The sequence below is a fragment of the Camellia sinensis genome, chromosome 2, assembly GCF_055761805.1.
Source record: "Camellia sinensis isolate YWXY chromosome 2, ASM5576180v1, whole genome shotgun sequence".
Classification (NCBI taxonomy): Eukaryota; Viridiplantae; Streptophyta; class Magnoliopsida; order Ericales; family Theaceae; genus Camellia; species Camellia sinensis.
Window position 1 is genome coordinate 197,660,769 of NC_138962.1, and position 18,284 is coordinate 197,679,052.

Consider the following 18,284-nt stretch of genomic DNA (forward strand, 5'->3'; position numbering starts at 1 on the left):
TAATATCTCAATGTAATTCATAAAAGAAAACATGTTAGAATATCTAATCATGGAATTAAAATTCACCAATATAAATAAATCATTCTATTTAAAATAACAATTTACTACAAGCTTCTAATCATTTTAAAAAACTTAACATAATGTATACTGTATTTAAATAATGTCATGACATATTTCTATAATTTTTGCAAATTTTTGAAATTTTCTAAAATTACAAGTAATTAATAATTTCACAGAAAATCAGAAATAAATATTATAGAATCTGAAAAAAAAACACACAAAAATCATACCAATAATTAGAATTACATAATAGTAGTTTACTGTAAAAATTTCAAGTTCAGGATCCAAGTCATACTCCCCCAAGAGCAATTTAACATAAAAATGTTGGGTTATTCATTAATAAAAAATATTTTATTTTTTAAAAAATTCTTAACCTTTAACATATTGTATAAAAATGAATTATGAGTTCAACGGTATAAGTCATGCTTCAATTAAAATTATAACGAATATTCTACAACCAATTAATGTAGTTTTGAATTTCAGGAAAGCCAAACAGGGTCCTTGACCATCAGCAGCTACCAAAACAGTTACGTCAGCGTCCAGACTTCAGTGTGGTGATGACGTCATCAGCACGTGTCATGATGATGTCATCGCTTGTCAATTTGCTTCCATGCTTCAACTCTCATCCAAAACTTGTTTGGGATGAGTTAAATAAGTGCACTTTTTATCTTTTTATGAAAAGATGTATAGAAAAGTAGAGAAGTGATGTGATAGAAAAAAATAAAAAGATAAAAAGATGAATTATTTTAAAGATGTCAAACTTGGCCTAAAGTTTGAGTTTTTCCCACAATCTTAAATCATAATATACTTTTTTGAAGAAGGATTCCAAATGTATAATTTTCACAATATAAAAACAAAGCATATAAAATGAATATGTAGTTAAAGTTATCAAAATTAAATATGAATCTCTATTTTTTTCAAATTCAATTGTCCGATTTTTTCAAAACTTTGTGTATGTATTCTATATTATATGGACTACAACATATAAAAAATTCAGGACGGTCAAAGATGATTCGAAAAACATTAATTTTCATGCACAAATCATATCTATACATATATTCATTTACAAATAACACAAAAACACCTAACAATGACCCTAATATCAATGTAGGAAAAATAAGAAATAATATACAACGAAAATAAATGGATTCGAGCATACATTTTACCCTCAAACCGAATCTATAGATCATGTGGATGAATCACGTGCCTCCATTGATGTTTTCAAATAATTTTCAGCAGTAGAATAGAACTATTAGAGAGCTATCTACACTATTTATAGTACAAAAGCTACTTTATGTTTCTATAGAGAGATAAAAAAAAAAAAAATAGAGAAAACTCAATGAGACTAATTAGATACGGTTAAAATTAACTCTTACCATATAATACTTGTATTATGTGGGAATGTTATAACCACCCACAACTCTATTTTCTCAACAAATCTATCTCCTCAACAGATGAAATAGTGAATTAATCATACTTATCACCAAGTTAAGCTAATTCAAATCTACTTTGACTGAATCTTTCCTTATGAGTATTGGGTCATGTCACCATGGATGACTCAATCGGGTATAAATTCTATATTCGACCCATTTTCCAATACTAACAAACCAAAAAAAAAATCAAAAAAAAAATGATAAAAATAAAAGAATTGCCAAACCCCATCTAAATAGTATTTGAACTGGGTCTTCAATGGCTTGTTGCACAAAATTTCTATCTCGGTATTGTTTCTCATCACTCATTTCTCAATCAATTGCACATATGATTTATTGGCTCACAAGTACGGAAAAGTGTTAAAAACTTATCTTATATTGTCCATCTAAGACACCCGAACTTAGGATTTAGACACCCAAATTTAGTTCATATATAATAGGGCCCTTCCACCTATTATTAATTGATTTCTCCAAAAATTTTAATTCTGCCATACATATTTTTATTTCCTTTGTTACATACACTTGTTTGAGTTTACATTAACCAAATAGTGTTTGTTTTTTTATTTAAGGGTTGTTTGGGGTGTCCTAAATAAGTGCACTTTTTATCTTTTTGGATTAAAAAATTGAGGAAGAAAATATAGATGTTTGGGTTAACTTTTTATAAAAAAATGTGTAATAAAAAATTGTAAAAATTGATTTGTAGGAGAAAATTAGAATTGAGAGTTGTGCAACCCTATTATTAATTGATTTCTCCAAAAATTTTAATTCTGCCATACATATTTTTATTTCCTTTGTTACATACACTTGTTTGAGTTTACATTAACCAAATAGTGTTTGTTTTTTTATGTAAGGGTTGTTTGGGGTGTCCTAAATAAGTGCATTTTTTATCTTTTTGGACTAAAAAATTGAGGAAGAAAATATAGATGTTTGGGTTAACTTTTTATAAAAAAATGTGTAATAAAAAATTGTAAAAATTAGTTTGTAGGAGAAAATTAGAATTGGGAGTTGTGCAACCCTAATTGTTGACTTTTGATGAATAATGTTAACTTTTTAACTTTTTGACTTTCTTAAACATGCCAAACTTGACCTTATTTTTTCTCTTATTGAACTCTACTCGAATCTCATCTCTCTCGTTCAAATACCATGCCTTTGACTTTCTTTTTACTGATCATGTTGAAAATCTCGTCTTTAAAAAGAATCAGACATTGCAGTCATTTTTATAATTTGATCCGTTATTTTAACAAGTCTTTTTTATATAAAAAAAAAATTAATTAATTAATCTAATAATCATAATCAAATGGTTTCAGTAGATTTATCTTCAAAACAATGAATGTTTATTTTTAGTATCATATTTTTTGAAGAAAAAAATAATGAAATATGCAACTGCGGTTGGATCTATTAGTTATAAAGATGCTTACAAGAGAAATAAATTAAGAAAAATGCTTGGGTGCACTAATTAGTGCTCCCACTAATTAGGTGGCAGTGGGTTCCGCCATTAATGATGTGATGTTTTGGTCTTGGAGTTGTGTTTTTTTTTTTTTTTTTTTACTTTTTTAATGCATTAGTGCTATTAGTGGTGATGTTTTTTAGGGGTGAGCAGCGGATATATCGATCCGCCAAAACCGACCGAACCGAACCGATCTGCCGCATTTTGGACGGATGCGTGATGACGAGCGGACGGTTGCGGATTGATTTTCTCAAATCCGCCAATTTGGCGGACGGATGGCGGATTTGAGATTTTTTGGCCGCAACCGAACTGCCAAACCACCAAATCGCGAGCACCCCTAGTAATTTATAAGACTTTGTATTTTTAATTTGTTTAAATATTATATTTGTGTTTTCAATTGAAAAAGAGTTTAAATATTCTGTTGAAAAAAAGTTTTCAACTTGAATATATTTTTTGAATTGAAAAAAATAAACGTATTATTCATATATATTTTGTAGTTTTTAAATGTAACTCTAAAAATAATAAATAGAAAATATGATATATGCTGGTTGGTTTTTGTTTTCAAAAACATATGTAGATGTAACAATACAGAGACATTCAATCTCTACTACTGCTCTGTTCATGGTTTTGGTGATTTGAATTGTTATTATATTTTAAGAATCACAGATTGTAATACTTTATGGGGATAAATCATACTGTGATTGTAATATGTGGATAAGGCATGCAGTGATCATGATATTCTAAAGTTTCAAACTTTTTTTCTTTGGATAAGGCATACAGTGATTGTAATATTTTTTTAAGTCATTGACTGTAATACTTTCTTTTTCTTTTTTTTCTTTTTTCGTTTGAGGAAGTGCACAAGTTGAATTATGTTGAAAATTTATAAAATTTTAAACCGCCAAACCGATTCGCATCCATCCGCCAAACCGCCAATCCGCTCAATCCACATCCGCCGGATTGGCGGACGGATGCGGATTGATTTTCTTCAATCCGCCAATCTGGCGGACGGATGGCGGATTTGAGGTTCCGTGGCCGCAACCGACCCGCGCCCACCCCTAATGTTTTTAGTGGGATGAATCATTGTTGATAAATTAAATCATTATAGTGATACATGTAATGGACCCACAGGCCTGAATTAGATTCAATGTAGTGTGTACTAGAGACAAGCACAACTCAAAAGTATAAATGAACTAAACTGGTAGAATCAAGGAGAGTAAAACACCCTTCAAATCTTTACCAAATGAGAGATGAATACATAACGGAAATAAAATAAAATAAAAAAACCAAAAAAAACCAAGTGTACAAAATCTTATCATAGAATTAAGGTCTTGTTTGTCATCTCTAAAAAAAGTCAAAAAGTCACTATCCTATTTAAGTCATATCATCTTGTTTAAGTCACATTGCCTCTGTTTGGGAAGTGGGTTGGCTTTTTGGATTTTTTTGGCTATTTTAGCCTGGGCTAAAAAGCTTGGTTTGGGAAGGATTTTTTTGACTTTTTTGACTTTTTTTGTGAGAGAATAGTGTAATGATTATGGATTAGATGTGATATTTTGTTTATTATGGCTAAAATAGCCTATTTTGTCTTTTGTCACTTGCCAAACAACACCATTATCTCTCTACCACGTCACTTCAAATCCAATCCATATCCACCCCATATTTAATAAAAAGTCAAAAAGTACACTTATTTAGATTATCCCAAATGTGCGTGGATTATGTGCAATTAGAATAATTGAATTTCAAAACTGAATCAATGATCACCTAACTTCTTAATTAACTAATTAATTCACTTGACACCTCCAAGGCATCTACTTCCTGGTAGCATAAATTATTTTTTTGCACCAAAAAAGAGTTAAAACCATTGATGATAATTTGTACAGTAATCTGCCACATGTAGAGACTTTTGCTTGGTGAAAGAACTGATGAGAAAATAAAAAAACTCTGGTCATGAGAGTTATTTGACTTTGGCTCTACTTTTATGTTTGGATTTTAAATTTGTTAGGAAAAAATAAAAATTAAATTACTTAGAGCATCTCCAACGGTGTACCAAATGTTTCACCAAATCTGAGTCAAAAATGGGTCATTTCTTTAATTTGATACTTCGCGCTCCAACGGTTCAACATCAAATCCGTTTCATCAAATTTGTGCTGGGCGACCGGTTGGTTGACCGGCCGGTCGACCGGCCGGTCAACCGGTAACGGCAATTTTTTTTTTTTTTTTTTTTTGTTTTACCGGTTTGAACCTTTTTTTTTGAACTTTTTCAACTTTTGGTGGTCGACCGGGTGGTCAACCGGCCGGTCGACCGGGTGGTCGACCACCTAGGCAAAAAAAATTTTTTTTTTTTTTTTTTGACTGGTTTCAACCTTTTTGTGAACTGTCTGAACTTTCTCTGGGGCGACCGGTTGGTTAACCGGTTGGTCAACCGGATGGTCGACCCGTTCGTCTCATCCCAACGGTTAGGAACAGTGTTTTGGTGAAATGCTTCGCCTGCACTCAGTTTGGTACCATTTTTGCTGAATTCTGGATTTGATATCGATTTGGTGAAAACGTTGGAGCTTAAAAAAGTGGCTTTTTCACCAAATTTTAAATTTGATGCCAGGTTTGGTTCACCGTTGGAGATGGTCTTACATATATTTGTTTTTTACTGTGGATAACTGAACAAATTGTTATTTTCCTAACCCAACCGATAAAAGAAAGGAATTTAGTTTCTTTCATTTAATTTTTTCTATAATTCTTACATTTTCGTTCCACAATTTATGATCCAAACACAATGTAAAAGTTTATTTGTTATTATTGTTTTCAATTTAAATGAATTATCTCCCCCCCTTTTTTTCCCTTTCGGGAATTTGAAGTTTCTACAAATATTAGAGCTAAATATCGCATCCAACCCATAATGATTTTGGGGATAAAATAGCTACAAAAAATAAAATAGGCTATTTTAGTCATAACAAACAAAACATCACATCCAACACATAATCATTACACTATTCTCTCACAAAAAAAGTCAAAAAGCCAAAAAATTCTTTCCAAACTAAGCTTTTTAGCCCAGACTAAAATAATTACAAAAGTTAAAAAACCAACCCACCTCCCAAACGGGGGCAAACTTATAGCTAACTACTACATCATCATTGTAATTTTCTTGGTATAATTTTGCATTATGCAAGCAATTTTAATGCTCATTAAGAAGTTAGAGTCAACATAAATCCTAATTTCTTCACGTGAAAAAGGTGGTCATTCAAAAAAGGTGGTCATTCAAACTTATGCCTATTTTGTTTTTTATGGCTATTTTAGCCAAAAAAACTTGGGCTTTTCCTTCCCAAACAGAGGCTTAATGTTACTCTCATTACATATGTTTAAATTCCGAATACTTTTTAAAATTTGTTTCCTTCACTGCAACAAGTTAAAGATTTAGAAACAAAAATTTTGGAATGAAATTACTTTTTAGGGACAAGATTTTAGTTACTAAAAGTGTTATTGTTATATTTTTAGCGAGAAAATCAAACATTTAGTGATGAATTACTTACTATCATTTAAAAACTAAAATTTTTCTCAAAAAATAAATCCTTTAGCATGAAATTTTTTTTACCCTAAAAGTATATTTATTAGTGACATTTTAAAAATTTTATCTGTAAAATGTAAACATAAATTTCAGAACATGAAACTTCATGTTTCGGATCATCTACCATGTATATCATCAAGAAAACAAGACTAAAACTTACCCGAATCCATCGATGAACAGTTAAACGGAAGCGTCTGATTGTCAATAAAACCTTTGATATTGACTATGTTATTGCCTTCTAATCCTTTCCCCTTTGGTGCCTTATGTTTCTCCTTGAGAGGATTTAGAAAAACAAAACAGTGTCCTCATTTTTTTTTTCACCTTGGGAAGGAATAGGGACCATAACCTTTTAAAGGTTGTAATTGGTTTTCAAAACTGAAAGGTAATGAAAACCAATAAATTAACCATTATTGGTTTTAAAACTGAAAGGTAATGAAAACCAACTTTAACCAATATGTTTTAATTTCTATTTCTGCCCCTCATAGAAATAGAAATTATACAACTAGTATCTACACATTAGGTCCAAACACATATACCCTTAAGCCTATTAACTAAATTGAATCACTTAAATTGTAGGCTTCTTATAAATGATAACACCACATTTAATTATGTGGTCCCATTGAGACATTATCTAACAATCTCCCACTGGACCACATATGTATCCTGAAAAATGTGCTTAACTTTAGTGAGCTCAGAAATTTGTTATCATAACTTGAGGGTATCCAAACAATCTTGTCCATTAACTATATTAATATAGGATCAAAGCAGTCTTCGTTACATCAATCGTAACTCGACCCACCAATGGTCACGTATACTAATACAACTAAATGACATAGATCAATCATGGATGCGTAGCATGGAAATTACATGTGATGTGATCCATACATGCCTATTTCCAACTGGTCCTACTTAACTTTATTGAGATCAATAATTCACAATACGTAACAGAGCGTAATAAACTGAATATTTCATTTCTGCAGAAATTAATCTAATTACATAGATAAAACTCAAGGTTGACATAAAGCAGTAATATAAATACAAACTCCCACTAAACCAGAATGTTCTCAAATAGAACAACACCCATCTGAGCAGTGTGCTCATGAAAGACCTTGGGTGGTAGTCCCTTCGTAAGTGGATCCGCTATCATGGAGTTTGTCCCAATGTGCTTTATGGAAATCTGTCCACTCTGCACTCTTTCTTTTACAACTAGGAACTTGATATCAATATGCTTTGATTTTGTCGAACTCCTGTTGTTATTGGAATATAAAACTGCAGACTTACTGTCACAATATAACTTAAGTGGTCTTGCAGTGCCTTCCAAAATACGCAACCCAGTGACAAAATTCCGCAGCCATATCCCTTGGTTTGATGCCTCATAACATGCTACAAATGGATCATCTTTCGACATTCCATTTTCTACCTCATGTTCCTGGAGATATACAATATAATCATCTGAAAATGCAAATCTCCTTTCTCTGGTGGATCGCCTTAATGGCACAGATTCTTGAGGTTGAGGTTGTAGAGTTTGTTCCTCAGGAATAATTACCTCATCTTGAATGGGGGTTTGAACTATATTATCTTGAACAACATTGTCTGGTTGAGGATCCGAAATTACTTCTCGAGCAATGACAGGTATAGGAACCTGTGATTGGTCAAAAGTAGTAGTAGGAAGTGGGATTACTCCTGCTTCCTCCTCAAAGACAATGTCTCTAACTGGATTTCTCCCCCCAAACTCAACATCCTCAAAAAATGTTGCAATTCCCGTCTCAAATATTGACCTATTTGTGGAATCATAAAACTTGTAACCCCGAAAAACTTCTGGAATCCCACGCTTCATGATCATAAGACTTAGCCTGTTAGAACGATCCCACTTTTTAAAGTACACAGTTTCCTCAGGAGTACTTTGTGCAGTGAGAGCATTCGGTTTTGGCATCCTTAATGCCAAGTCTATGTCCATGCAGCCGAGAACAATCAATATGTTCTCTTTCCAGTCCTTAAAGTTTGTTCCATTTAACATTGGAACATTAAGTTACCAAACAGATAATCTCTAAATAAATTAATTTAATGACAACATCTCAAAATACCTAGCACAACATTAATACCAAGCCTTTGGGTAGTGATATTAACTGTAAGTGGTATTCTTGTTGTAATGATCAAACATTGACAATAAGTTATGTCAAATAACAAATCTATCTTTTGATGGATTTATTATTCACATTAGGTTTCCTTGACAATTGGCACATGTTTATCACCACAAAATGTGTGTGTAATTCTGCCAAGTATTAATCATGTCTTTGGACTGATAAATACCCGCATGAGATACACAGACATGAACTTCAAAACATTCCATATAAAACAATCTAGACAAGAGAGATCACTTTTGTGACATCTTGTTTGAATTGACTTATATTTAGAACATTAGAAAATTAAATTTCCGTAGACGTTGTATGAAATTACATTAAATTTAAAGATTTCTAAATTTGTGACCCCGTATATGTTATATAATCTGCAGCAATCCCAATTATATACATATATATATAAATACATGATGTTCACCATTTGAAAAATGAACCGCCCATCCGAATTATGTTCCATTTCCAGAAAACAAAACAGAATTTGCAGCAGAGGGAAAAACAGAAATACAAAAAACAGAATCTGATTCCAAGAAACTAAATAGGATGAATAAAAGCATATCTATTCTGATAATACACATGATATAACCGCTCTGATACCACTTGTAAACATAAATTTCAGAACATGAAACTTCATGTTTCGGATCATCTACCATGTATATCATCAAGAAAACAAGACTAAAACTTACCCGAATCCATCGATGAACAGTTAAACGGAAGCGTCTGATTGTCAATAAAACCTTTGATATTGACTACGTTATTGCCTTCTAATCCTTTCCCCTTTGGTGCCTTATGTTTCTCCTTGAGAGGATTTAGAAAAACAAAATAGTGTCCTCATTTTTTTTTTTCACCTTGGGAAGGAATAGGGACCATAACCTTTTAAAGGTTGTAATTGGTTTTCAAAACTGAAAGGTAATGAAAACCAATAAATTAACCATTATTGGTTTTAAAACTGAAAGGTAATGAAAATCAACTTTAACCAATATGTTTTAATTTCTATTTCTGCCCCTCATAGAAATAGAAATTATACAACTAGTATCTACACATTAGGTCCAAACACATATACCCTTAAGCCTATTAACTAAATTGAATCACTTAAATTGTAGGCTTCTTATAAATGATAACACCACATTTAATTATGTGGTCCCATTGAGACATTATTTAACATAAAAATCATTTTTTTAACTTTTTTGGACAATCTTTTAATGATGACATAAATTAGTTTCCTAATACTTTTTGTAACAAAATAAATTATTTTTAGAAATTAAAAAAAAAATCATAGTGTTACATGCATCAATTAGTGTTCTAACTAATGTACCAACATTAGTTATGACATTATTATCGACCCCACTCATTATATAAATTACAAATTTTAAAAATATTTTAAATTATGCCGCATTATCAATTAGTAGAGTAATTAATACACTAATTAACACATAAGATTATTTAAAAAAAATTATAGTGCATGTTCATAGTATTTATGTTGCAATAAATATTTTTAATTGGTGATGAAGACTTATGGATTGTTTTTTACTGTTAGTAGTTGTAGTAGTAGAAATAGTTGTTGTACAATAGTTACTATAGTTGTACTATATAGTGGGCAGCTTGTGTAGTGTTTAAGGGTTGCAGATTATATGCTGCCTTATTTATAATTATTGGATTAAAATTAATCAATTTTTATCATTAAATTTTTTAATATTAAAATAAGGCTACTTACTCAACTAGTTACTTATATATTTTTATGAAAATTTATATACTTTTGTGTTCAAAATTTTTAGGAATAAATTTGTGTTAATTTTGTGTTAACTTATATATTTTTGTATTTTTGTAAAATTAAAGTTTTATCTAAAGACTTACTTGTATTTAAGTTCACTTATGCATTTTTGTGTTTTTTTAAATTTTTTGGAAACAAACTTACGTGAATTTTTCGTTAACTTACTCATTTTTATAAAATCACTTACATGAGTTGAGAAAACTTTCGCATTTTTATAAAATCAAAGTTTTCTCCAATGACTTATTTATATTTGTATTCACTTACGTATTTTTATAAAATCACTTCTTTGATTTGTGAAAATTTATGCATTTTATGTTGTTCTAAATTTTTGTGAACAAACTTACTCGTTTTTGTGAAATCATTTAAGTGATTTGTTCAAATTTATGCATATTTGTATTATTCGAAATTTTGGGAACAAACTTACGCGTTTTTGTGTTCACTTACGCATTTTGTAAAATCACTTATGTGATTTGTGAAAACTTACACATTTTGTGTTGTTCCAAATTTTTAGGAATAAACTTATGTATTTTTATGAAAACTTACTCATTTTTTGTGAAATCACTTACGTATTTTGTGTTGTTCTAAATTTTTGAGAATAAATTTACTCATTTTTGTAAAATCACTTATGTGATTTGTGAAATTTACACATTTTGTATTATTTTAAATTTTTGGAAACAAACATATTCATTTTTGTGTTCACTTACGCATTGTTATGAAATCAGTAACGTGATTTGTGAAAATTTATATATTTTGTGTTGTTCTAAATTTTTGGGAACAATATACGTTTTTGTGAAAAGTTACGTATTTCTGTGAAAACACTTACGCGATTTGTGAAAACTTATGCATTTTGTGTTGTTCTAAATTTTTTAGAACAAACTTACCCGTTTTTATGTAAACTTACACATTTTTGTGAAATAACTTGATTGATTTGTGAAAGTTTACGCATTTTGTGTTGTTTTAAATTTTTAAAAACAAACTTATTCATTTTTTTTAAATCACTTACGTTATTTATAAGAACTTGCATATTTTGTGTTGTTCTAAATTTTTTGGAACAAACTTATGCGTTTTTGTGAAAAATGACGTATTTTTGTAAAGCACTTACATGATTTGTGAAAATTTACACATTTTGTGTTGTTCTAAATTTTTTGGAACAAACCTACTCGTTTTTATGTAAACTTACGCATTTTTGTGAAATTACTTACGTAATTTGTGAAAATTTATGCATTTTGTGTTGTTATAAATATTTGGAAACGAGCGTAGTATAATCTCATCCAAAAAAAAAACTAGGTAAACAGATTTTGAGACTGGTGGTGTGTGAGCATTTAGGTTGAGAGAGATTTTAGTTATTGTTTGCATGAAGAAATTACACACGAAAGAGGGAAAGAACTACCGTGTGTGTATATATATATGTGTGTGTGAAGTGCAAACTGATACCCTCGATTGACTTCTCAATGGATGAGGTGGTTTCCCGTGGAGGTTGGCAACCGGTCTTTCGTCGTCGTGGAATGATAAAGGCTACAAGGGACTCAAAGGGAGGGAAGCTATTTACAGTATTTGTGGACAACATCCCTGACTCAATGAATCCGAAAAGCTTGTTTCAGTTGTTTGCAAAGTTTGGCATTGTTAAGGATGTGTTTATCCCAAAGAAAAGGAGAAAGATCACTGGTTCGAGGTTTGGCTTCGTTAGGTACGATTGTTCGGTTGCAGCTGAGATGGCAGTTCAAAGAGCGGATGGACTGTGGTGTGATGATAAAGCTCTGAGGGTTAAAGGGGCTGAGTTCAAGAGGGAAGACCCTGGAAAAATCAAACAGTCTGAGGGCACCAACCAGAGGGCTCAAAATATGGTTAGGAACAGTCACTGGGCTGATCACAGAGGAGGTAAGCAGACTAAGCAGGACCTTGGAGGGCCAAAATCATATGCGGAGGTAGTTGGAAAAAGTTTGGCATTGTTAAGGATGTGTTTATCCCAAAGAAAAGGAGAAAGATCACTGGTTCGAGGTTTGGCTTCGTTAGGTACGATTGTTCGGTTGCAGCTGAGATGGCAGTTCAAAGAGCAGATGGACTGTAGTGTGATGATAAAGCTCTGAGGGTTAAAGGGGCTGAGTTCAAGAGGGAAGACCCTGGAAAAATCAAACAGTCTGAGGGCACCAACCAGAGGGCTCAAAATATGGTTAGGAACAGTCACTGGGCTGATCACAGAGGAGGTAAGCAGACTAAGCAGGACCTTGGAGGGCCAAAATCATATGCGGAGGTAGTTGGAAAAGGTGTGGCGCAGGGTAGAGAGGAAGTGGTGGTTCACGCTTCAGAAGAGGGTAATGGGTGGCTGTATGAAAGCCTGATAATCAAGCTGCATACCTTCTTTTCCTTTTCAGCTTTCAAAGAGGAATGTCAGAAGAGGGGTCTTCAGGAGGTATTAGTGAGAGCCGGTGAAGGTAGACTTGTAATCCTAACGTTCCCATCAGTTATGGAGTTGAAAAGACAGAAAGAGGTAATTAAGGAATGGATTTTTGACTGGTGTAGCTCAATGGAGGAGTGGGATCCGAGATGTAGTGTTATCCAAGAACGGTGTTATTTTGCTGATAAAAAAATAAATAAATAAATAAATAAATAAATATTTGGAAACAAACTTATTCATTTTTTTGAAATCATTTGCGTGATTTGTGAAAACTTACGCATTTTATGTTCTAAATTTTTTGGAACAAACTTATGCATTTTTGTGAAATTTTTTCCTTTTTTTTAAATAACTTACATTATTTGTAAAAAGTTACGTATTTTGTATTGTTCTAAATTTTTTAGAACAAACTTACGTATTTTTGTAAAAATTTACATATTTTTGTGAAATCATTTACTTGGTTTCTAAAAACTTAAGCATATTTATGTTGTTCTAAATTTTTGGGAACAAAGTTATTCGTTTTTGTGATCATTTACGCATTTTTATGAAATCAGTTACGTGATTTGTGAAAGTTACTCATTTTGTGTTGTTCTAAATTTTTGAAAACAAACTTACTTATTTTTAAAAAGTCACTTATGTGATTTGTAAAAATTTACGTACATTTATGTTGTTCTAAATTTTTTAGAACAAACTTACACGTTTCTGTGTTCACTTATGTATTTTTGTGAAATCACTTATTTGAGTTGTGAAAACTTACACATTTTTGTATTGTTCTAAATTTTTTTGAACAAACTTACATATATTTGTAAAAATTTATACATTTTTATAAAAATACTTACACATATATAATATAATCTATTATTTTAATATGTTTACTGTAGGTTGACTTGCCTAGTAGGTCAACAATACATCAAATCAAACGCAGAAATATATAAATTTTAACACAAATTTATATAACTTAAATAATAAAAATGTATAAGGAATCATGTATGTGTTGCTAAGAATTGTCCCAACTGGGGGTATATATAGGGTTGTTTTAGAAAGTTGGTTAAAAATTAATTTTTTAATTTTTTTTTTATATCTTTTAGTAGATAAAAAATATGAAAAGTGATGTGATTTAAAATAGATTAGAAGTCAAAAATTAACATTTAACCAATTTTCAGTCCATATATAGCAGTAATTATATGAATATTTAGTTCTTTTTGTCTCAACAGATGATCAGATGATGATAAAGGTGATGTTGAAATTTTATGTCTTATTTCATTAATATGTGAATAAAATCATTAATGATGCTTTTGAGACCCACTTAAAGAATGTTTGGTTAGAAATATAAGTGAGGGAATTAATTATTCCCTTGAACTAGTAATTTCCCCATGTGGTAGGACTAACAAAGTCATGGCAGAGTAAGAATTATTGTGTGAGGGGATTAATAAAATTTTAAATAATTTTTAAGCAAAAAATATATTTTTTTAGAATTAAAAAAAAATTATAATATTAAAAAATACTAAAACTTAAAAAATATTAATTTTATATATTAATACTATCTATAATATTACTAACAAAAATGCTTGGGACCCCATGACCCCCAAAATGATGTGGATTAATTGCGTGTTTTTGTTTTTGTTTTTTTTCTTTCTTTCCTGGGCCAATTACAGGTGAGTGGGGTTGCGAGGGTTGTGTTTTTTTTTTTGGGGGGGGGAGTCTGTAGCATTAGTGCTATTTGGTATAATTGTTAAAATAGATTATAGATTATAGATTATAGCTTAACAGATTATAGATTATGACTTTAATCAGAAGCTATTAATCTGTTTGGTATAGCTGTTGGATTATAGATTTAAGTTGTTGAGTAATGTTTGTTAAATAAACTGTGAAGTAATTTTTTCAATTAATTTTTATTTTTTATTATTCACTATTTATCTACATTTCTCATAAAAAATAATAATAATATTTTATAGTCCATTTGGGTCTTTTTCTATTTTTAAAAAAATAAAAAATAAAAAAAATTTAAGAGTATAACCGTAAATTAACATGTCCACAGCAGAAGTTGATAATCAGAAGTAAGGGGTGAGCAGTTTCTCAGAATCAGCTTTTTTGACTTAAAATAAGTTGTTATAATCAGAAGCTGTTTGAAATAAGTTTAACCAAACAGTCCGAAATAACTTTTTAAAAGCCAGAAGCTATAAGTTGGCTCAAAAAAGCCCCACCAAACACCCCCATTGTTGTATTACAAATCTAGTGATATATAAATAAATATTTTTTTATCTTGCATTTCTAACTTATTAATATCACCACACTAATAATCTCCTTATTTAATCTCACTGCACTTTTAATCTCTTCCATCCCATGAAGTCAAGCAAATATAACCATATTAGATTCATAAGTGAGGGTCTTTTTTAAAATGGGCCTTCTAAAAGAAAAATAAAATTGTATTATTGTTTTTCATTATGTTTGGGATCTTTTTTTTTTTAAAATGGGGCCTATAGTCATTGCCTTGATGATTTAGACTTCAGCCGACATTACCTATATGAAAAAACTTCATGCCCTTGTTCATTGTTTGGTTGTAGGTAAAATATTGGCTACATTGACTAAAGCATTGAACGTATTGAGCCCTATGAATTTTATTTATTTTTTTGGTTTTCTTGCTTTCAGAAATAAAAATAATGAAAATCTTAAGAGCCTCAATCATTTTTATTTTTGTATGAAAATTGTTTTTAAAATTCTGAAAAACAATCTTTTAGCGTTCTATAGAAAGTTTGCTTTAGAAGAAATTCCAAAAATAATTTTCAGAAATATTTGGTCAAAAAAATATTTTAAAAAAAATAAAAACAAAAAGGGTACTAAACAGACTAGTCCATTGTTTGGTATAATTATATTGAAGTCTTCCTTTGATTTTATAGATGGACAAATTAAAATTTACAACATGTGTAGGTGGTCCTATTGTCACTCCTCTTTTCACTAAATGCGTTTCATCTTTTGCCTTTATTATGTAATTTTTGCACAAATAATTAAGACATTTTAAGAGAGGAAAGAATAGAAGCGTGTAAGGAAGAGGGACCCTCTGCCTAATAAAAACAAGAAAAGAAAAATGAGTGTACTTCCTCAAAAGAAAAGTAGAAATAGGTCCCACGTTTATCTATATCATGATATATATATATACATTTTTTTTAAAGTAAAACTTTGAAAAAAATTATACTCACCACTCTTGATTTTAAAAAAAATGCAATAAATTTTATAATTTTAATATTATTATATTGAGTTCATTTGAGATTTTAATATATATATAATATATAATTTTTTTTTTCAGTAAAATAAAACTTTATTAATGAAAAAAGTAAAATATGTTAAAACTTACATCAATAAAGAGGAAAAGTACAAAAAGTATCAACGCTAATCTACAAAAACATCCATTTTGTAGAGGTCTGTTATGGTGTCTGAATTAGTATTAGCATTGTCATTGGCATGGTTGGTGCTGGACGGACAGCTATACTAAAGTTGCAAATCTTGTTGGTTGATGATGGTCTGATGCTTAGGCTCTGCTAGAGTGGCCTGTTATGCTTGTGGTTGATCTGTGTGGGAGGTACCCTGTTGCTTAATGTTTAGTTGCATCCTTGTGTATGATGTCAAGCTCTCTATAGGGAGGTTGCTGTGGAGGTTTTGTGTTGTGTGTACTCTATTAACATAGGAGTTTTTGTGTTTGCTTGGCTGTGTGTCCTATGTTTGGTTGTCTTTTTTTGCGGTTGGTTACTCACCAACTTTGATGGTGTGCTAGCAGATGATATGACGGATTTATCGGTGGCAATCTAGTTGGGATTGATTTGTCTTGCTTTGATGCTCTTAGCACTCTTCGCTTTCTATATGGATGTAATACTCTTTGGTTCATCAATAAAAATTTTCTTTTGCTGATCAAAAAAAAAAAAAAATCAACGCTAATCTTAATAATCTCAACTAAGTTGGCACCATTAACCTTAAATATGTATATAATAGCTAACTCCCTTTTTATCACTAATTCGCTAGTTATATAGATGAATAAATGATATTATCTTCTATTTTACTCAAAAATATACACTTGACATTGTTTATTTTTGTGTTTTTACTCAATCGGCATTAATTTCAATCCATTTAATTTTAGTAAAAGGGAGACGAATACAATTATCTCAAAATTGTAGAGTTTAATATATATATATATATATATATTAAAATCTCAATGCAAGTCTGTATAATTTTTTTTTTTTTTTTTTAAAAAAAAAAAAAATTCAAAGTCCTACGAAGGGGATATTAGTAGTATCAGTTGCCAAAAAGTCTGCACAAAAAAATTATCATCTCAAAATGTGATTTTTTGTGTTGTTAAAAAAAATTAATAATTTAACCATATAGTTTTAAGTCCCAGTCTCTAACAAAGATTTATGTGTATTATCACCTGAATAATTGATTTTAAAAAGAATTGAATCTAAGACCTTTGGTATAAGTTCTAAGATCTTACCAAACGACACACCTCTTAGGTATGGTTTTATTTGGGAAGTTAGTTATTTTAGTTTTAGACTATTTTAGTAGGTTAAAATTTTTATATTTGAGAAGATGATTGAATTTTTTTGTAGTTAAATATGATATTTGTGAAAGAAAAAATAAAATAATTATCAATTTAATGTGATATTTTATTTTATTACTACTTTAACCTAATTTATTTTGAGTCATGATAGAAACCCCCTCTAATCACCACCCCCACAACCCCACAGACACATGGCGGGTGGTGATTGGAGGAGCAGGAAAAAAAGAAAAAAGAAAAAGAAAATGTAACCAATGAGAGAGAGGGGGGTCAAAGGGGTGGGGGAAAAGGGGCATGAAACATTTTTGAATAAAGAAATTGGTAAAGGAATATGCATTTAGGGTTGATGTGATGGGCTCCATGTTCTTGTAGGATCATTTAGACCTGGAGGTTCATAGGGATGGTTTGGGAAATGGGTTGGCTTTTTGACTTTTTTGATTATTTTAGTCTCGGTTAAAAAGTTTGGTTTAGGAAGAATTTTTTGACTTTTTGAATTTTTTAACTTTTTTTGTGAGAGAAGAGTGTAATGATTATGAGTTAGATGTGATGTTTTATTTGTTATGACTAAAATAATCTATTTTATCTTTTGTGACTATTTTAGCCACAAATCATCTTCCCAAACGAACCCATGTTTGAGAAGTCAATCCACCTCAAAGTCACTTCCCATTTGAAAGTTACTGATGAATGTTGTTTAGCTAGCCCTGAACTTGACTTATGAGCTTACAAGCTTTTGAGTAGGGCCACTTAGGAGTAGGATTTTTGAAATATGAAAACTGTGACACATGATTTCATTATTAAGAATACATTAAGACAAAAAGATGACCAAAAAAAAAACAGATGATTTCGTGCCTCCAGTAGCACCATATTTGACAGTTCTCTCTCTCTGTGGATAATGTCACTCATATTGAGACGATTGTACCATAAATACATCTAACACAAATGAATGGCAT